Below are 22,069 nucleotides of genomic sequence, written 5' to 3'. Positions count from 1 at the left end.
TTGCCTGTTACTCATTTTGTATTATTTCTACAATGAACTGAAATTCACTTCAAAGAGAAAAAGTTAAAAGTATTTTGAAAGAAGTTGTCCAGCAAGAATATAGCAGAAGAAAGGAAATATCCATATTTTGGCAGCTAGAAAAGGAACATAAATTGTTGTAATCTCTGGTGATTAAAAAAATGCAATCCTTAATGTAAACCTAGTTGCTGACATTAAAATAGGAAAGAGATAAAAATGACATAAAACTAGAAAGGCAAGTGACTGGCAGAGAAAACAAATCCAGATGCAGAATTACTTACCAGGAAAATTCTCAGATTATATAATCAAACAAAAATTCAAACAATATCTTGCTTTTGTTATTTATTTTTATGTCTTATATGCAAGGATATATTCAATCAAAGAAACAGTGTTATAACAAAAAATTCTCAGTTCCATTCATTAGATTTCAATAGCTGAGTTTCTCCCAGAATCCTATCTGGAATAACCTCAGTCATTACCATACCATACAGACAGATAGATTTCCCTGGGGCTTTTGGTGGGGATTCTTTTATTCTGACAGCACTTTGAAGGATTTGAGATGGAGAACGCTGTGCCGTTGCCTTTGCACATCTTCCAGACAGTGGAGAATGCATTTAGGGGCAGCAGATTGGAGTTCATCTTTTGGGGGCCTGTGAAAATATTTTTGGCCTTTGTAGATTGGTTGAACTAAAAGGGAAAAAAAATACCTTAAATCATTGGATTGGTATACACTACCATTACTCTACTTATGTTAGAAGTAACACACACACAAATCAGTTTATATAACCCAGGAATGTTTCTTGGTAGATGTTTCATCTTTTAGGAAAACAGCACCTCCTAAAACAATTATTTTATTTCATTCTTGGGGTTGTTGCTAATGGCAACAGAAAGAATGCACTGGAGTGTCATAATAATCCTCCATTAAATCCCTACTGTTTAAATTTTAATGCTATAATTCAAGAGCTGACAAAAGCCCATTGAGTTTGTCTATGGGGAGGAAAACAGGCAGGCCCATTTTCTCAGGGGTGATGCTATAGCAACATGGAATGAATTTGGGGTCAGGGAACAAGCAGTCTCCAAGCTTTGTTTGCATTTCCTGACTAAAAGTAGAATCTAACATTATAAATTTTACCCAAATAAGTATTTATTTTGAATAACAGGAAGATAGCTCACTTTGTACTGCTGTTTACATTGAAAACAGAGAGAAGGTAACAAAACCAGAACTGGAAGAAAGACACGCCGACAAACATGTTATGAAATGACTATTGAAGTGACCACTTTAGAAACCCCTAGAGCCCCTCTGCGTTTGCTTGACACCCCACCCCTCTCCCGTGGACAAGGGATGCTTTAGAACATGGAAAAGTATTAAATTTGCAAAATGCCTTTTTAAAAGAGAGAGACAAAGGAAGTCTGATCAACAATTCCTGAATGGGACCCCTTACAGTCAAGCAAGACATGGCAAAGACGGGTGTTGTTGATTTTGTCTAGCTCTTTATAATGGCACTTTTGTTTTAGTGGGAGAATTTATTTCTACCAGAATAAACAAATACACCTGAATCACAATTGCCTATTGTGCAGCAGAAGGCCAAGAAAAACCCTACCCAATTCCCACTAGTTTGTGCTGCCAACTTTTCTTTCCCTAGGCATCTGTGTTTTCACTTTTGGTTTAAGTGTTGAATATTAGCATATTGAGTCAGTATTCAATAGCATATGATATTACATTTTGGGTGGTTATCCAATAAGGTCTATCTAGTTATAGACTCTATTTATATGGCTTGCAATATACAAAAAAAGAAGACTGTTAGGTTTTCAAATGCTAAGTCATAGGTGAAAATATAAATATCTGTAAACCTTGTAGCTCAACAAAACTCAAAGCTGTTTCTTCTTTTTTATTTCCTGTCTCAGACCCTCGCTGTCTCACCTTGACAATGAAAAATGCTCACCCCTCCCAGACCTCTGATGACCTCTAGTACTCATCTTTTACAATTCATCCTAAATATAATGGCGATATTAATTATCTTCTTAATAACAAAATCCCTCTTCTATTAAAAAATCTTTGATGTTTTAAAATAAAATTCACACTTCTACATACTTACTCTGCTATTACAAGTAAATCAAACTGTATAACTTGCTGTTCCATTTATATATCTTGCTTACACTTTTCTCACAGTATATTTACTTAGATGCTGTGTAGAATTTCCTCATCAATATTCTATTCATCTTTCAAACCCAATTTATATGTCACCTTTTCCATAAAGGTTTTCCAGATTACTCCTTCTGGAAAAGATTTCTTCCCTTTTTTCACTCTAAGCTCACATGGCCCATGTAGAATTCTCTTTGGGAGCTTATTTCATATTTTCTAATGAACTCTCTTACTATTATCCCACAAGGATAGAGACTATATATTTAATTATTTTTCTTTCATTTTACTCTTAGAAAGAAATGGTTTTTAATAAAAATATTCTCTAAGCTGTATTGCTTACCTGGTTTTGCCTCCTAGAAACACAAAGCAGATTATATTCAAGTTATAATGATTATCAACAAAAGGATTTGTGGAATAAAACTTAAAGCTATAGTATAAAAAATATGAAGTAATATGTTATGATCAAGTACAAGTGCCTTAAATAAAATACAGGTTTAGCATAAAAAGAAAAATAAAAGATGAGTTATTCTACATAGACAACCCTAATATCTCAGTAGTTTATCATAATAATCAAGTATGTGCCCATGTTACTCAGTCAATGAACACTGGCAATAAGACTTTGCCCATCACAGTCACTGAGGAATCCAGGCTAACAGAAGAGACATATGTATACATATTTACATAGTCACTGTGTCAGAAAAAGGGAAATTGGTGACACATACCATGCTACCTCTGAAAATTTCTGCCCAGAAGTGGCACACTTGTTCTGTTCATACTTTATACATCAAAGCAAGTCACATGGCCAACCTGACTTCCAGGGGGCAAGAAAGTGAAATTCCACATGTGTTCAGACACAGAGACAATTTGAAATGCCTGGAGAATAGCACTAGTAATTATTTTTCCACATTTCCTCCCCCAATAGTCAGGGAAAAAAATAAATACATTTCAAAATCTATATCAAAATGGCAAAATACTCAAAATTAGGAAACTCCCTGAAATCATTTGAACCTGTATTTCAATAACCTTAACAAACAGCCTCCTTAATCATGAAATTTTAGAAATTTTTTTTCTCTTAAGATACATTAAATACAAGGATAAATTAAATACAAGGGTATTATCATTGCTACTGATCCATATAGACTGCAAGTTATGACCAACATAAGACATAAGAAAGAAAATAAGGTAGATGGTTTGGAAAATAATAGACCAAAATTGCCATTTCTATAGGTATGATATGAACTGTTGATATGGCTTACCTTTTGAATTTTTAGCATTTTATATTATAGTTATTTAAAATTATGATCAAATTTTCCATTAAAAATTACTTTAAAATTTTAAAGTAGAACATTAAGAACCTGTGAAATAATAGCAAAAGAATGAAAGTTTGTAATTAGAGTACTAGAAAGAGAAAAAGAGAGAGTATGATGCAGAAAAATTACTTAACCAAATAATGGTTAGAAAATTTCAAAACTTTATTTTAAAACCCACATATAATTTCAGGAATCTAAGCAAACAACAAACAATGGACATTATATTAAACTGCTGAAAATCAGAATTAAACAGAACATTTGAAAAGCAAGAGAAGAAAAATACATATTACACATTAAATTCAGAGGACCAATAATAAGAAATAAGGCTAACCTCTCATCAGAAACAATGTAAATCAGAAGACAATGGAACAACATCTTTAAACTAAATGAAAGACAACTATATAACTTGTCAACCTAGAAAGGTGTTAATCAGCAGATATGTACTACAGGAAATGCTACAGGAAGTTCTTTTGGCTTCTGGTTCTTTGGCTCAGAGTAAATGGTACCGGATGGAAATTTGGTTACATAAGAAGGAATGAAAGATTAAGTATGTGACCAATTTCATGAAAATAAATTGAACAAATTAGATGAAAAGGACAAGCCTTTTTTGAGAAGTCATAACAAATCAAATTAACAAAAATGAAAGAAAAATGTTGAATAATATTATTAAGTAAATGAAATTCACGACTAGGAAACTTCTCTCAATGAAAACGATGGTGTATACTGGTGAATTTTATTAAATATTTAAAAAGTTATATGCTTTTTAACTTTAAGTGCATAATATACTTCTGATATTTTTTATAGGGATTTGCATTTAAGGGAATAGTCTACATTTACTTGCTGTATGGAGATACATAGATCTCAGGTCTGCCAAAAAAAATTGACGAATAATTTCAACCAGGATATTGCATTGTTGAGGTTATCCATGTGTTGTTCAATTAATACTTGACATTAGCCTTTAACCTCAGCCAGTTTCTCCTCTGGCATAGGCTGATATATAAGAAAATAAGTGGGCCAGGCACGGTGGTTCACACCTGTAATCCCAGCACTTTGGGAGGCCGAGGTGGGTGGGTCGCAAGGTCAGGAGTTTGGAACCAGTCTGGCCAACATGGTGAAACACCGTCTCTACTGAAAATACAAATATTAGCTGGGTGTGGTGGCAAGCACCTGTAATGCCAGCTACTCAGAAGGCTGAGGCAGGAGAATCTTTTGAACCCAGGAGGCAGAGGTTGCAGTGAGCTGAGATGACACCATTGCACTCCAGCCTGGGTGACAGAGTGAGACTCCGTCTCAAAAAATAATAGTAATAAATTTAAAAAAATAAGAGAAATGAAAACTTGGCCCAACTATTGGGCAAAAAAATCCAAGTTATAGCCTTCTTGATGGTTATGTGATTGATGTTAACATTGATATAAATAAAGTCTGTTTCTGAAAAGAAAAGAAAGAAAAGAAGTGCTGGTGAATTTGAGCCCAGATCAAGCGAGTTTGTATTTCATACACAAATGCTTCAAGCCAAATATTTGGTGGACTCAAGCTACTTATGTTTCCTATCATCCTTTTTATCACAGGGTATTTGTTGTAGATAGAAAAAACATAAGAAAGGACAGACTTTGATGTGTTTTTCTTTCTAGTTCTAAGAATTGCTATTCTGTCTTCTAGCAGAACACCTTCCCAAACAAGATAATTGGCCAAAGTAGGTAAGAGAATGAATGGTGTGTATCTACGAACAGATATTTGAAAGACAATTTTTTAGTGGAAGAAGGGAAGTTCTGGCAAGTTTCAGCAGCATACTTTCACTAAATCTTTAAGTGCATGGACTATAGTGTGTGTAATAATGTTTCAGGTCAGGTGACTGAGATCGTGCTTAGTTTACAGAAATTTTGGAGGAAATTGCTGTCAGGATCAGCAATTGGGAATAGGAAGAAAGTAGAATTAGGCCAAAGAAGAAGTTGGACTGCAACATAGTAATAAGAACTAACTAAGGAAACCTCAAAGAGAGCCCTGAGGTTAGAACAGTCCTTTAGATGGGGAAAGGAGACGAGATCATCATACCCCACATCAATCAGTCTTCAGTGCAGCTTGTGTTCTGGAGGAGGAAAGATCTTGGGCAATGTGCCTCTTTTCAGAAGAGGGAAATTTCCAAAAAGGTCTGATGGCTGAGAGCTCAGCCCTCAATGCTCCCAGAAGTTGAGTAAATTTGTCCTTCCTTCCTGAAAGAGGAAACTGAGCAGGGTAGCAAAGCATTCTGTACTGTCCATTCTTGCACACCTTGAGTCCTCTTGCTTCACCTAAGTTCTGAAAGGACTTGAGGACTCTGAGGGATTTCTTTCCTGCAGTAAGCTTCCTAGAGGAAAGTTAATGGAGATAATGCTATCTCTCACTGATGCAGTTGGGCTTGAGGCTACATCTGTGATAATTTATTGTACTCTTCCTCTACACTGTATCCTAGAATCACTTCTCCCACAGCTAGCACCTGGTCTTGGTGGCTTACCTGGTTGGATGACCCAAAGCCATATCTCTGATTGTCTAAACATCTGGTCATCAAGCCCTTATTAGATTGTGACTTATCGGGGGAAACCTCACCCCGATATTCAACGTGGGTTCTTTTCTATTTCCCTAAGCATCAGCTGGTCTAAGAAATAAAGGGAAAGAGTACAAAAGAGAGAAATTTTAAAGCTAGTTGTCGGGGGGAGACATCATGTGTTGGCAGGTTCCGTGATGCTACCTGAGCCGTAAAACCAGCAAGTTTTTATTAGCGATTTTCAAAAGGGGAGGGAGTGTACAAATAGGGTATGGGTCTCAGAGATCACATGCTTCACAAGGTAATAAAATATCACAAAGCAAATGGAGGCAGGATGAGATCACAGGACCACAGGGTGGGGTGAAATTAAAATTGCTAATGAAGTTTTGGGCATGCATTGTCATTGATAATATCTTATCAGGAGACAGGGTTTGAGAGCAGACAATCAAAATTTATTAGGCGGGAATTTCTTTGTCCTAATAAGCCTGGGAGCGCTTCAGGAGACCAGGGCTTATTTCATCCCTTCATCTTCGACCGTAAAAGACAGCTGCTCCCAAAGCGGCCATTTCAGAGACCTACCCTCAGGGGCTCATTCTCTTTCTCAGGGATGTTCCTTGCTGAGAAAAAGAATTCAGTGATATTCTCCTATTTGCTTTTGAAAGAAGAGAAATGTGACTGTTCCACATGGCTCATCAGCAGTCAGAGTTTAAGGTTATCTCCCTTGTTTCCTGAACATTGCTGTTATCCTGTTCTGTTTTCAAGGTGCCCAGATTTCGTATTGTTCAAACATACATGTTCTACAGACAATTTGTGCAGTTAACACAATCATCACAGGGTCCTGAAGTGACATACATCCTCCTCAGCTTACGAAGATGACGGGATTAAGAGATTAAAGTAAAGACAGGCATAGGAAATCACAAGGGTATTGATTGGGGAAGTGTTAAGCGTCCATGAAATCTTCACAATTTGTATTCAGAGACTGCAGTAAAGACAGGTGTAAGAAATTATAAAGGTATTAATTTGGGGAACTAATAAATGTCCATGAAATCTTCACAATTTATGTTCTTCTGCCACGGCTTCAGCTGGTCCCTCTGTTTGGGGTCCCTGACTTCCCACAACAGTGACTACTGTATTTGTCAATTTATCATGAAAACTGGGCAAAGAATTGCCAAGAGATCATCAAGTACCAAATATGTTCCGCCCCTGCCCCAGTGTGTCATAACAGCCTTTCTCCTGATGATCAGCTCAATTGCTTCTATCAATATGGTATTCCCCCCTTGCCCACTGGCCCCTTGGCATATGGAGTCTGAAGTGCCCAGGCCAAAATCAGAGCTTATGTTTCGCTGATAGATATTCCCCATAGTAGGAACCAAGACCACGAAACACATGGAGTTCAGAATTTCAAAAAAAGGAAGCAGAAGCTCCCTATGTGTCACTGCTATTTTCTTTTTTTTTTAAATTTTACTTGTTTTTTAGTTCTGGGATACATATGCAGAATGTGCAATTTCACAACAATATTACTTTTTTTTCTTTTTTTTTTTTTACTTTAAGTTCTGGGATACATGTACAGAACGTGCAGGTTTATTACATAGGTATACATGTGCCATGGTGGTTTGCTGCACCTATCAACATGTCATCTAGGTTTTAAGACCTGCAAGGGTATTTGTCCTAAAGCTCTCCCTCCCCTTGTGCCTCCCCTCCCAACAGACCCCAGTGTGTGATGTTCCCTTCCCTGTGTCCATGTATTCTCATTGTTCAACTCCCACTTATGAGTGAGAACATACAGTGTTTGGTTTTCTGTTCCCGTGTTAGTTTTCTGGGAATGATGGCTTCCAGCTTCATCTATGCCCCTGCAAAGGACATGAGCTCATCCTTTTTTATGGCTTCATAGTATTCAGTGGGATATATGTGCCACATTTTCTTTATCCAGTATATCATTGATGGGCATTTCGGTTGGTTCCAAGTTTTTGCTGTTGTAAATAGTGCTTCAATAAACATATGTGTGCATGTGTATTTATAGTAGAATGATTTATAATCCTTTGGATATATACCCAGTAAGGGGATTGCTGGGTCAAATGGTGTTTCTGGTTCTAGATCCTTAAGGAATCGCGACACTGTCTTCCACAATGGTTGAACTAATTTACATTCCCACCAACAGTGTTAAAGTGTTCCTATTTCTCCACAGCCTTGCCAGCATCTGTTGTTTCCTGACTTTTTAATAACCGCCATTCTAACTGGCATGAGATGGTATCTCATTGTGGTTTTGCCCCAAAACTCCTTAAGCTGATAAGCAACTTCAGAAAAGTCTCAGGATACACAATCAGTGTGCAAAAATCACAAGCATTCCTATGCACCAACAATAGACAAGCAGAGAGCTGAATCATGAGTGAACTCCCATTTACAATTGCTACAAAGAGAATAAAATACCTAAGAATACAACTTACAAGAAATGTGAAGGACCTCTTCAAGGAGAACTACAATCCACTGCTCAAGGAAATAAGAGAGGACACAAACAAATGGAAAAATATTCCACACTCGTGGAGAGGAAAAATCAATATCATAAAAATGGCCATATTACTACTATTTTCAACTCTTCATTCCTGCCACCATGTGTAATCAATGGAGCACCACATATCTAAATAATGGGGCACAGCACCATACAATGGTCATGAGACTTGAGTATAGACTGTATCTTGGAATATGACTTCTTATCCTTATATAATATCATTTTCAAGCTTCTGCCTCACCTATGCCTTCTATGAACTATTTTATTGCTCTTCAATGGCAGCCTCTTTTGGATGGTGTAGTTTCTAATAGGAACAGTTGATCTTATAATCATGCCGCCACTGTTGCACCTCTTTTCCTGTAAAGTGAGTATCTTTTACAACAAAGGAAACAATCAACAGAATGAAGAGACAACCTATGGAATAGAAGTAAATATTTGTAAACTATATATCTGATAAGGAGTTAATATCAAAAGTATATAAGGGACCCAACTCAACAGCAAGAAAAAATTCTGATTAAAAAATGGGCAAAGAACATTAGTAGGCATTCCTCAAAAGAGATATGAATGGTTGACAAGTAATACTAATTAGTAATCACTAATTACCAGGGAGATACAAATTAAAACCACAATGACATATCAGCTCACACCTTTTAGGATGTGTATCAAAAGAAAAAACAAGAGACAAGTATTAGTGAAGATGTGGAGAAAAGCGAATATTTTTATACTGTTTACAGGAATGTAAATCAGTACAGTCATTATGGAAAACAGAATAGAGGTTGCTCTTAGTCCAGAATTTCTGAACAGTGGCATATTGACATTTTGGGGAGGATTATTTATTGAGGGAGGTTGTCCTGTCCACTATAGGATATTTAGCAACAATTCTCTAGCCACTAGATGTCAGTAACATCCTCCCTTTTCTGACAATCACGAATGTCTCCAGACATTGCCAAATGTCTTGGGGGTGGGATATGGGATATAAGGAATTGCCCATGGTTAAGAATTACTGTGTTAGTCTGATGCAATGCTATATGAGATCTCCTGGTGATAGACTAAACTCTCTGTAATCTCATGGCTAATGGTGCTGTTTGAGGTTCTTCGACAGGAAATGCAGAACCATACCTGGAATATGTATAAATTCAAAAAGCATTAATTCGAAATGAATTAATGCTTCCATCCTTTGAGGATGGAAGAAGTCCAATGTATTTGATTTGCCACCAGGTTGGCTGGCTGATTCCCTGAAGAGATGGTACTGTATTGAGGGCTTAGTGTTGGTCTCTGTTGCTACTTCTGGAACATTTCGCAGTGACAGAAGTTATAAGAGCTTCAGTAAATGGGTGGGGTCCATGCAAAACCTGCATCCCTTCCACCATGGTTACTCTGTTTGTGTGCTTATTGTCCAAACACCAACTCTGATGAGGGAGGATGGCTGATATTGACTGGCTGACACTTTGTCTACTCCAATTACCTCGTTGTTTAATGTCTCTTCCAGGGTACGTATATTCTCCCTTAGACATTAGCATGCACTACAAAGATCTTCAGACTTTGTGCCCACTCTCACTAGTTCATTCATATACCAAGACCCGAGACTGCCCCTGATCTTCCCATCTTTCAAGACTGAATGCAAAAAAAAAAAAAAAAAAAAAAAAGAAGTAAAATGTCTCATCAATATTTTCATGCTGACTACATGTTGAATGACAATATTTAGATATATTGGATCAAAAAATGCTACTAAAATTTATTTCACCTTTATTTTATACCGTTTTGCTTTCTTTTAAAACATTTTATGGATACATAACAGTTGTACATATTTATAGGGAACATGTAATATTTTAGTACAAGCAAATAATGTGAAATGAATGATCCAATCAGGGTAATTAGGATATCTATCCCTTCAAATATACATCTTTTTTGTGTGTGTAAGGAACATCCCAATTCCACTCGTTTTGTTATTTTGAAATATATGATAAATTATTAACTATAATTACCCTATTGTACAAGTGAACACTAGATCTTATTCCTTCTATCTAACTGTATTTTTGTACCTATTGCCCATCCCGTCTTTATCTCCTGTTCCCAACTATCCTTCCAAGCCTCTAATAATCATTACTCTTATTCTCTAGCTCCATATGCTTTTTTTCCAGCTCCCACTTATGAATGAGAACATGTGATATCTGTCTTTCTGTTTCTGGCTTATCTCATTTACCATAATGTCTACAAGTTCCATTCACGTTGTTGTAAGTGACAGGATTTCATTCTTTTTTATTGCTTGATAATATCCCATTGTGTATATGTACCACATTTTATCTATTCATCTGTTGATAGACATTAAGTTGATTCCATATTTTGGCTACCATGAGTAGTCCTGCAATAAACAGGTGAGTGCCAATACCTCTTCCACATACTGACTTCCTTTCTTTTGAATATATACCTGGCAGTGCAATTGCTGGACCACATGATAGTTCTATTTTTAGATTTTGAAGACCCTCCATACTGCACTCCATAGTGGCTGTACTAATTTACATCCCCACCATCAGTGTACAAGTGTTCCCCTTTCTCCACATCCTCACCAGCATCTAGATACACACACATACACAAAATGGAAAGATATTCCATGTTCATGGATTGGAAGAATCAATATTGTTAAAATGTCCACACTACTCAAAGCAGTCTACAGATTTACTGCAATCCTTATTAAAATTCCAATGACATTCTTTACAGACACAGAAAAAATAATCTTAACATTTATATGGAACCACAAAAAAAAAAAAAGCCCAGAATAGCCAGAGGAATCCTAAGAAAAAGGAACAAAGCTGGAGGCACCACATTACCTGACTTTAAATTATAATACACAAAGCCATACCAACAAAAACAATGTAGTCCTGGAATAAAAACAGACACAGAGACAAATGGAACAAAATAGAGAATCAGAAATAAATCCATGCACTTACTGTCAACTAATTTTTGACAAAGTTTCCAATAACATACACTGGGGAAAAAGACAGTCTCTTCAATAAATGGTGCTGGGAAAACTGGATATCCATATGCAAAAGAATGAAACTAGACCCCTGTCTGTCACAATATACAAAAATCAAATCAAAATAGATTAAAGAATCTAAGACCTGAAACTATGAAACTACTAGAAGAAAACATTGGGTAAATTCTCCAGGACATTGGTTTGGGCAAAGATTTCTTGAGTAAGATCTCAAAAGCACAAGCAATCAAAGCAGAAATAGACAAATGAGATCATATTAAGCTAAAAAGCTTCTGCACAGCAAAGGAAACAATCAAAGTGAAGAGACAACCTACAGAATGGAAAAAAAAAAACATTTTCAAACTACCCATCTGCAAGTAATTAATAACCAGAATATATAAGGAACTCAACTTAATAGCAGAAAAACAAATAACCTAATTAAAAAATAGTCAAACGATCTGAGTAGATATTTCTCAAAAGAAAACACACAAATGGCTAGCAGGTATATGAAAAAGGCTCAACATCACTAATAATCAGAGAAACACAAATTAAAGCTACAATAAGATACCATCTCACCCTAGTTAAAATAATTTTTGAGATTCTTATATATTTTAGATACTCATTCTTTTTCAATATGTGGTTTGAATTTTTTTCCCCAGTCAGTAGCCTAATTTTAGAGCATCTTATCAGGGTCTTCTTCAAAGCAAAAGTTTTTAAAATTTTGATAAAGTCAAATTTATTGCTATTTTTTTACTTTTTGAATCATGCTTTTGGTATCAAGTCTGATAGCTCTCTGCCTAGGTCTTGATTCCTAAGATTTTCTCTTTTCTCTTATTTTTTTTCCCCAAAGATTTTATAGTTTTACATTTCACAATAAGTCTATTATCCATTTTGACTTACATTTTATATAATGTGTGAAGGTTAGATTGAGGCTTATTTATTTATAATGTTAGTTGTAGATGCTCTTTTTCGAGTTGAGGAAGTTTCCCTCTATTTCTCGTTTTCTGAAAGTTTTTATTATGAATGGGTGGTAAATTTTTGTCAAATGCCTTTTCTGTATCAGTTGATAGAATCGTGTGATTTTTCTTCTTTGGCCTATTAATATGGTGGATTACATTGATTAATATTGTGTCTCTGAAATAAACTCTGCGTGGTCATGGTGTATAATTATTTTATATATTGCTGAATTCTATTTGCTAATATTTTGTTAATAATTTTTATAGTTACATTCATGAAAGATATAGGTCTACATTTTTTACTTTTATACTGTTTCATCTTGTTTTGGTATTAGGATAATATTAGGGTCACAAAACTAATTGGGAGGTATTTCCTCCTCTTCTACTTGCTAGAAAAGATTGTGTAGAATCAGTATTAATTTTTCTTTAAACATTTGTATACTTGATTTTTAAATTATAAATTCAATTTCCTTATGAGTTTTAGGGCTAACTTGTCTGTTTAATATTTGGTGAGTTGTAGTAGCCCGTGCTTTTTGAAGATTGGTACACTTCCAAGTTATCCAATTTATGTGTTTAGGTCATTTGTAATATTCCCTTATGAGCCTTTTGAAGTTGTTAAGGTTTGTATTCCTGATATTAGTAATTTATGTTGCCTTCCTTTTTCTGTTAGTCTTATTTTCTCAATCTCTCTCATCAGTCAAACTGCTGTCAATTTTAGTGACCATTTCAAAGGACCAGCTTTTTGTTTCATTGATTTTTCTTTTACTTATTTATTTATTTATTTATTTTTATTTTTTATTATACTTTAAGTTCTAGGGTACATGTGCATAACATGCAGGTTTGTTACATATGTATACTTGTGCCATGTTGGGGTGCTGCACCCATCAACTCGTCAGCACCCATCAACTCGTCATTTACATCAGGTATAACTCCCAGTGCTATCCCTCCCCCCTCCCCCCTCCCCCCTCCCCATGATAGGCCCCGGTGTGTGATGTTCCCCTTCCCGAGTCCAAGTGATCTCATTGTTCAGTTCCCACCTATGAGTGAGAACATGTGGTGTTTGGTTTTCTGTTCTTGTGATAGTTTGCTAAGAATGATGGTTTCCAGCTGCATCCATGTCCCTACAAAGGACACAAACTCATCCTTTTTGATGGCTGCATAGTATTCCATGGTGTATATGTGCCACATTTTCTTAATCCAGTCTGTCACTGAGGGACATTTGGGTTGATTCCAAGTCTTTGCTATTGTGAATAGTGCCGCAATAAACATACGTGTGCATGTGTCTTTACAGCAGCATGATTTATAATCCTTTGGGTATATACCCAGTAATGGGATGGCTGGGTCATATGGTACTTCTAGTTCTAGATCCTTGAGGAATTGCCATACTGTTTTCCATAATGGTTGAACTAGTTTACAATCCCACCAACAGTGTAAAAGTGTTCCTATTTCTCCACATCCTCTCCAGCACCTGTTGTTTCCTGACTTTTTAATGATTGCCATTCTAACTGGTGTGAGATGGTATCTCATTGTGGTTTTGATTTGCATTTCTCTGATGGCCAGTGATGATGAGCATTTTTTCATGTGTCTGTTGGCTGTATGAATGTCCTCTTTTGAGAAATGTCTATTCATATCCTTTGCCCACTTTTCGATGGGGTTGTTTGTTTTTTTCTTGTAAATTTGTTTGAGTTCTTTGTAGGTTCTGGATATTAGCCCTTTGTCTGATGAGTAGATTGCAACTTTATTTATTTCTGCTATTATCATTATTGTTGCATTTCTTCTGCTGGCTTTGAGTTCATTTTGCTCTTCTTTTTTTGAGATTCTTGAAGTAGGTGCTTAAATGACTAATATAACACATTCCCTCCTTTCTAATGGAAATATTTAGTATTACAAATTTCCCCCTCAGAACTGCTTTAACTATGCCCCAAATAGTTAAATACATTGTATTTTTAATTTTATTCTATTCTATTTATTTTTTCTTTTCCCTAAGAATTCCTCTTTGATCCCTGGACCATTTAGAAATGTGTAGTTTATTTTGCCAGTGGTTAGAAATGTTTCTGGTATCTTTTTGCTACTGGTATCCAGGTTGATTCCATTGTGATCAGAGAATACACTTTATATAATTTAAATTATTGTACATTTGCTGCCTTTTATTTTATTGCCTAGTATATAGTCTATATTGATATATATTCCATGAGTGCTTGAAAAGAATGTGTAATCTGCTGTTGTTGGGTGCAGTATTCTACAAATGTTCATTTGAGTCTGTGGATTGATGGTGTTGTTGATTCTTCTGTATCCTTGCTGAATTTTTGTTCAGTTCTGTCAATTGCTGAGAGATGGATGTTGAAACTTTCAAGTATAATTGTAGTCTTGCCTATTTCTCTTTTAAGGTCTATCCATTTTGTAGATGCATGTCTACTCCATCTTCTCAGAAGTAGAAATCTTCTCTTATTGACAATTTTGATTGAACTCCTAACTCCGTCTATGAGCATTTGCATTTTAAAGATATTATTTGAAATCAGATTCATTAACTTCATTTCTTGGGTATAAAATGGTCTCCTTATACATCTGTTTTAACAGAAAGAAAATCATCTTAATTACAATCAACTTTAGCCTGTTATCCTTGGAAGGATTCTACTGGATGAGTGATGCATAGCCATGGACAAGTCCCCCAGCCCATGTATATATAGCATCTTCTGACCTAAAGATAATATGGCAAATGATAATCAGCCAATATATAAGACATGTACATTACTAGCTGGCTTTTCAGCCAATGTTTTTCACAAGAAAATAGAAAGAAAAGCAAAATATTTTTATCTGAAATTTATAAAGGACTGAATGGTGGGCAAAGAGAATGTGACTCCTAACACCAACCACATCAGTATCTTTTGGGAAAGGTTTTGTGCCATGTCACAAAAATTATCTAGCATGTTCGCCTGAGAAACACAAAAGTCCTAGTGCTCTGGGGGGAACCACTTTAAAATAAATACATATTTTTAATGCAATTACATAATTTTTGACTAATGTTAATAGCAAGAAATATGTCTTTATTCAGTATAAAAGAGCAATCTTGAGCACAATAAACAAACCAAAAGTCATAGACCAGCTCCAAAAGATTTTCTGTTAAAAGTCCTTTTCTAATTCTATAATTGTTTCATTACTCCTGAATACAGAGTTTTAAGAAATTATGCGAGAATACCTGAAATTGGAGAAAATCTGTTTATTTTTAAAATTTGAAAGCACTTATTTTATTATATAAAACAGAATAACATGATTCTTCACAGATATCTAAGGGACCTTACAGCAAGACACAAAACTGAAAAAGCTCTGATAAGTGATTTGTTTTTGGGATTCTGAGTCTCAGTTGCCCTGCTCTGTATATTCAGTATTGTGCTTTAGAATGACACTGGGCCCTGATAGAAGGAAGGGAGGAAAGGAAATAAAGAAGATAGTAAGGAAGGAAGAAGGAAGGGTAGAAGGGCAGAAATAAAGTAGAGGGAAGGAAGGAAGGATGGAAGGAAGGAGGGAGGGAGGGAGGGAAGGAAGGAAGGAAGGAAGGAAGGAAGGAAGGAAGGAAGGAAGGAAGGAAGGAAGGGAAAAAAGAGTTCAAATATTTTAAATAACCAGCATTTATAGGGAAAGGCCATTGTTTTTTATAAATATATCTCTCTGGCTCTAATTTAAGGAACACGCAAAATAAATAAAAAGGACTGGACGATTTTATTTATTTCAGACTTTCTAATCTTCCTTCCCATTCATTTGGTAATAACATCTCAGTTTTGCGTTGGAGATTTATGTTTCTTAGTGGATCAAGTGGGAGAGCCCATTACCCAAGCTGAGCCAATCAGTTACTTGCAATACAGACTGTTAAAAACTTTATTAATATACAACAATATTTGTTTCCCCCAAAATATTGTTCATCAGCCACATTTGACTAGAATATCAAAAGTCCATAATTAATTTGAATAACTCTTCTGAACCTCCAGATTGACTGATGCTTCGTGCCTTTCAAGTATCCAAGTTCCCATAGGGTAGCTATGATTATGATTCCATATTAACTTCAATACCCACAAGGATGTTTACTGCTTCAAAAATGACTTTCTCTTTGAAAATTCAACAAGAGTGGTCAAGACAAATGTCCTCTCAGAGCAGTTAATGCAATTGGTTTGCCTTAAATGGCACAGGTTGAAACTTCATAGACAAACCACTGTCAAATCTCTTCACTGGAGAGTTTAAATAGGTAGGCTGTTCATGAGGCTTTGGTATAACATAGTTTGCACTATGTTGGAGGAGAATGTTTGTGGTTTTCAGTACATGGCTTTATAACATCTTTCAAAAAACCTTCTAAGAAATCACATCCACAGAAGAAGTTATTTGAAGGTACCAGAAGACATCAGCCTTTGACTAGAGAGAAAATATTTCTCTTGAAGAAGAATAATAAATAGAAAAATATGCAAATTCTAATAGATTGAAGGTGATTTCTACAGTTTGTACTGAAAACTGGATTGTGGCAATTGAAAAATCAAATGGGTGTACATTCGAGATGAAAATTCTAGAAATTTTCAAGTTTTCAAAAAAGTTTTAGAACTAAGTTGACTGAGTGTGATGATGTGAAAGGTTAGGTTCAGAGAAAATATACTCAGTTACTTGGTGAATAATCTCACATGAGGCTTTATCATGATGAATTAATGCCTACCACAAGCTGGAAATTTAAAGCAACATCTGACAGTTAGAGAAATGTGCCTTTGCCTGGGAGAACCTGATGCAGAGAAACCTGTGAAAGAGACGATCTGTTTATAGCCTAACTTTGCTTTCATTCTTCTGTCAGTACCACAAACTGGCCCTTATTCTCCACATCAAACAGAATAATCACCTTGCTCCCTGCCAGATACTGCCTTCTTTGGGTCACCAAGGCAAGCACTTCAGTCTGAAATGAAACGTCAAAATGAAATACCTGATTTGTGAAATCTACCAATGCAAATAGATTTTTAAATAGCTATCTAGTTCTCTCTCTCTGTCTCTCTCTCTCCACATATAAATACACACATATAGTTTTTGTACATAAAAAATACTTGTCAATGAGTCACCAGAATAAGAAATGAACTGACATACAGTCTTAGGATGATGTATTATTTAAACCATATAGATAAAAATATGAAGCTTTCATTAGTAAATGGTAAAAAAATATAATTGAAACACAGGCCTTTGGAAACTTGTTCTGCCTTAACACACTGCTACCTCAAAATAAATATGTAAATCAATAATACAGAAATAAAAATCATGAAAATATTGATATTCATTGAGTTTCAAACATGGATGAAGATTTTAAATCACAGGGTTTTTTAATGGTATGTTTTTGCTTAATTTATATTTACATTCTTGTTTAGTTGTACTAATAGTTGTACATAGTTGTACTAATGTAGCATCATATAATTTTAGATTCTACTTTTCCATTTAACTTTATAATAAACACATACCATAGTTTCAAAACTTTCGTAACTATGCATGGGTGGTATTTCATTGAATTGGATGTTCCGTAATTTTAAAAGTGTTTTCTATTTTGGTATAATTTTGGAGCACAATCCTCCAGGAATAAATATTTTGTACTGATGCCTGAAAATAAAATAATTTTGACTTGCATCTCTTGTGACTTTAGGAATACAGCGTTCATTCTAGTTAAACTCCATCTTTCTCAAGAAGAAGCTTGAGAAGAAAACCTCAATGGCAAAGTGTGAACAAGGAAAAGAACTGCCAATAATGGGAAAAAACCATTCCTATGATGTTGCAGTTCTCGGAGCCAAGGAATAAATCTTGGATATTTTGGGATTGGTTTGCTCGAATATCAGATTTGAGGAACTCTTCAGGCTCACATTTTTCCTGGATTAGCCTGACTTTGACTCTTTATCCTTATATAGAAAGGCCTGAACTGGTCATATTTTAAAAAGAAATGAAGAAAAGATTTTTCAGGTTAAATCAAATTTTATGTTTCTGTTTCTCCCAAATTATTTTCAGATGCAAGAAAAAGCAAACCACACAGACGAACTGCACATTGCAATGAAGTTGGAATGCAAGACTTCATCAGAAGGGAGGGAACAAACTGGATAATTCAACCGCAAAATATGTGAACCACAAACAAGGGTAAATACACAAGTAGACACAACACACACACACACACACACACACACACACACACACACGTCTGCTCTTTACCCAGGAATTTTCATCAATGGAGTTTTTAAAAAGCGTATTTATCCCCCAGCAAAAGCATATGGAAAATTTCACATTTCTATGTTTGAATGCTTGGCTTTACACGTATTGTGAATATTCTTTTAGAAAAGCACAAAAAAATAGAAACAAGTTTTTTATGATCAGGCCATAAACAGCAGATTAAAGTTGAAAATAAATCACAATGTCTCAAGTCTTCCTCTAAGACCCAGACCTAAAATGTTTCCCTAAAATATATGTTTCTTGCATGAATCATTTTTGTTATCCTCTATTATATGTGCTCATTTGTGTACAGGGCAAACATTTTTACCAAATAAATCAATGCTAGGGATAAAGAAACCCATCAGTTTGTCTTTTCCTTCAGTGCAACAATTAAGTAAAAGAGCAAGGCAACCAAAACATAATATTCTAATATCAAATGTAATCTTTTTACCTGTTGCCATACATTTCTCAAAAAATAGTTATGTATAAATTATAGACTTTTAGCCAAATTTTGATGGTTTAATTTTCAAATAATTAAAATGTTCACTGGGCTATGAAATTTCATTTAGGAACCTTTATGGTAAAATAAAAACTTAGTATGACTTCTAAATCCCTTGGGGATGTACTAATGTCCTATATTTCTAAAGTGGTTTGTAGTTTTTCAAAACCTTATGCTTTAAAATTATACAATTGGTTCCATTAATTTGTTCCTTATTCTTTATATGTGTCTGGTACTATAGTAGGTGTCAGGGATTTCTATATTCATAACACAACGCACATCTATGAAGGATGTTTATTCGTAGAGAGGAAGAAGATAATTTAAAAGATGATTAGGCACTTTTACTTCTGAAAATATACTAGGATCACTGTTTAGAAAAAACTCTTCCAGTAAACAATGCCTAAAATACTGAATGAAGTTTTGTAAAATAATATATTTTTGTGTTGTTTGTCTGATAAACAAGTCAAAAAAATCTTGATGGGCAGAAATGACAAAAAGGTGTGACTCCAGAAAGTAAACAAGTTCAAAAACCATTGTTTGCCCTGAGGACATCTGCCATTCCTGGTAGCCCAGAACTGCATGGACTGAGTAGAAACAAAGCCTTGTCTGTGCAAGGGAAGATGGAAGAGCAAAGAAACAACCTCAAATCAAAAGTTTCCAAAACGTGACATCTCTAGCTGATGAACTAAGAAAGGATGTTCTCAGGAGATTGAGACCATGCAAGCAAATGTGAATGACAATCACCAGAAAAGAAAAGTCAACCTGATGATTCCAGCTCAAAATGTTGCAGATTTTGGAAAGACACATACATACTTTGAAGAAAATATCAGCGTCATCTTTCAAAAAAAGTAAGAACATAGTAAGATGATGAAGAATAAGAGATTTTTCAGAAATCATTAGGTAAATTTGAAAAAAGAACCAAATGATCAGTCTGGAAATAAAGGCATTCCTGAGAATGTAATACAAGGAGAAAGAGATTGAAAATAGGAAAGATAGTTAAGCAAAACAGAAGACAGATAAGGTGATTGAAGTTTCAGAAGTATAAAGAGAGAGAGAATGGGAAAAAGGAAATACTCAAAGAGTTAGTGATGTGGAATTTTCAGGTATTGTTATGGACTGCAATGTTTAGTTTCAGGAAATCCAACAAATACTAATATAAAGTAGAATAAAGCGCACACACACACACACACACACACACACACAGACACTTTTAGACACATTGCAATGAAACAGCAGAACACAAAAGACAAAAAGATCTTAAAAGAGACACAAGATAAAATACTTCAAACAAATGAAAATTAAACTGAAGTAGACTTCCCATTAACAACAATGGATGCCAGAATAATATCTTCAAAACTCTGAAAGAAAATTAATGTCAAACTAGAATCTTATACTCAGTAAAATTATCTTTTGAGAATGAGGATGAGATGAAGACATTTTTCATGCTCCCAGGAACAAACACTTAAAATATGGAATGCTGGAATTCGAGACACAAATGAAATTATTTTTTAAAAATCCTTTATATTTGCTTTATGCTTTATAATCACAACATACTTCCACTTTTTTTTCTCATCTGAGCCATATTAATGTGGTGATGCTGTTGCCTCAAATAAGAGTTTATGGTTTTCTAAAGTTGGAAGAACATTTTATTAATTAACTATTTAAAATAACAAAAATAATATGTAATCAGTTCAGCTGACTTGAAAACATTGAAAAGTGTGTAGAGGGGAAATAATCAAAATCATCCAATATCTCATGTCTCAAAGGTAACCAACCACCGGTAATATTTCATTCCATAACCTTTCTATAATTTTCCACATATGCATCTTTTGATAACTTACTTTTTTGCTTGAAAGTAGATGGTAAGCATACTACTCTGCCAGTCATTTTTTTCTAATTACATTTTTAATGGATAAGTAGCCTTTCGTCATACGAATGCTGCTTAATCATTAAATCAGCTACTCCTTAGCCATTGTGATATTGGGATAATTGTGCAGCACATATTTACTTCCCTCCCCTCTGGCTATGTAAGACTTTCTGTTTATATTGAGCTTGGCCATGGAACTGAATTTGACGAATGGAAGTTAATGGATTTTGTGCAGAGATCTTAATTGTGCTTACCCTAATTAGTTTGTCTCGTGCTTTGATGATTCACCATAGGTAGTTGCTGTCCTTATGCACATGTACCCTAGAACTTAAAGTATAATAATAATAATTAATTAATTAATAAAAAAAAAAGAAGAAGAAGAATAGGAGGTGAGCAGATGAGAGGACGGATGAGTGGAAAAATGGCCTCAGAGGGTGACACATGTTCTCTGATCACCGGACTCCCATTACTGAGACATGAAGAGAAGTAGACTTTGATGTAAACTTGTTTCCATGCATTATAGATTGAAACAATCTGAGAAGTTCCTTCAGCGTTTGACAAGAAAGACACCTAGAAGAACTAAGAAGGGCTAACTGAGGAGGAAGGAACCAAGCTGGTGTCCTCTTTGCTGGGGAGACCAGTTTGGCTTTCGCCTGTCTTATGTTTCTATGTTTGAAAATAAAACAATAGACAATGAAAAAAAAAAGAAAAAAGATTGGGTCACCAAATAAGCACACATGGAACAAACCTGAACCCAAATTGGGCCTTGGAGCCAAGCCCTGCCACTGCAGAGTTGCCCAATTGTGCCTCGTCTAGGTAGGCTAATCTCAGTTGATGTGAAGACCCCACAAGCATTGGAACAAATGCTTGCTGTTGCAAACCATGGTGTTTGGAGACAGGTTTTTTTGTTTGTTTGCTTTTTGAGATGGAGTCTCACTCTGTTGTCCAGGCTGCAGTGCGGTGGCACGATCTCAGCTCACTGCAACCTTCACCTCCCAGGTTCAAGGGATTCTCCTGCCTCAGCAGAATTACAGGTGCACACCACTACACCCAGCTAATTTTTGTATTTTCAGT

At 35.3% G+C, this 22,069-nt stretch overlaps 1 long non-coding RNA gene across 1 annotated transcript in view; it reads right to left on the bottom strand.

The window, feature by feature from the left end:
- Window positions 1-334: 334 nt before the first annotated feature.
- The window catches only part of LOC106998146 (uncharacterized), a 43,508-nt gene continuing 21,773 nt past the window's right edge, over window positions 335-22,069 (bottom strand). Inside the window, exons 2-3 of the long non-coding RNA XR_013416210.1 lie at window positions 17,296-17,349; window positions 335-705 (exon numbers count right to left, since the gene is read on the bottom strand). This is a non-coding gene — a long non-coding RNA (uncharacterized LOC106998146). The remainder of the gene's footprint in view (window positions 706-17,295; window positions 17,350-22,069) is intronic.

This window comes from Macaca mulatta, chromosome 4 (assembly GCF_049350105.2).
Source record: "Macaca mulatta isolate MMU2019108-1 chromosome 4, T2T-MMU8v2.0, whole genome shotgun sequence".
Lineage (NCBI taxonomy): Eukaryota > Metazoa > Chordata > Mammalia > Primates > Cercopithecidae > Macaca > Macaca mulatta.
Note: the sequence above shows the minus strand (reverse complement) of the source record. Positions and strands in the feature narration are given on the sequence as shown.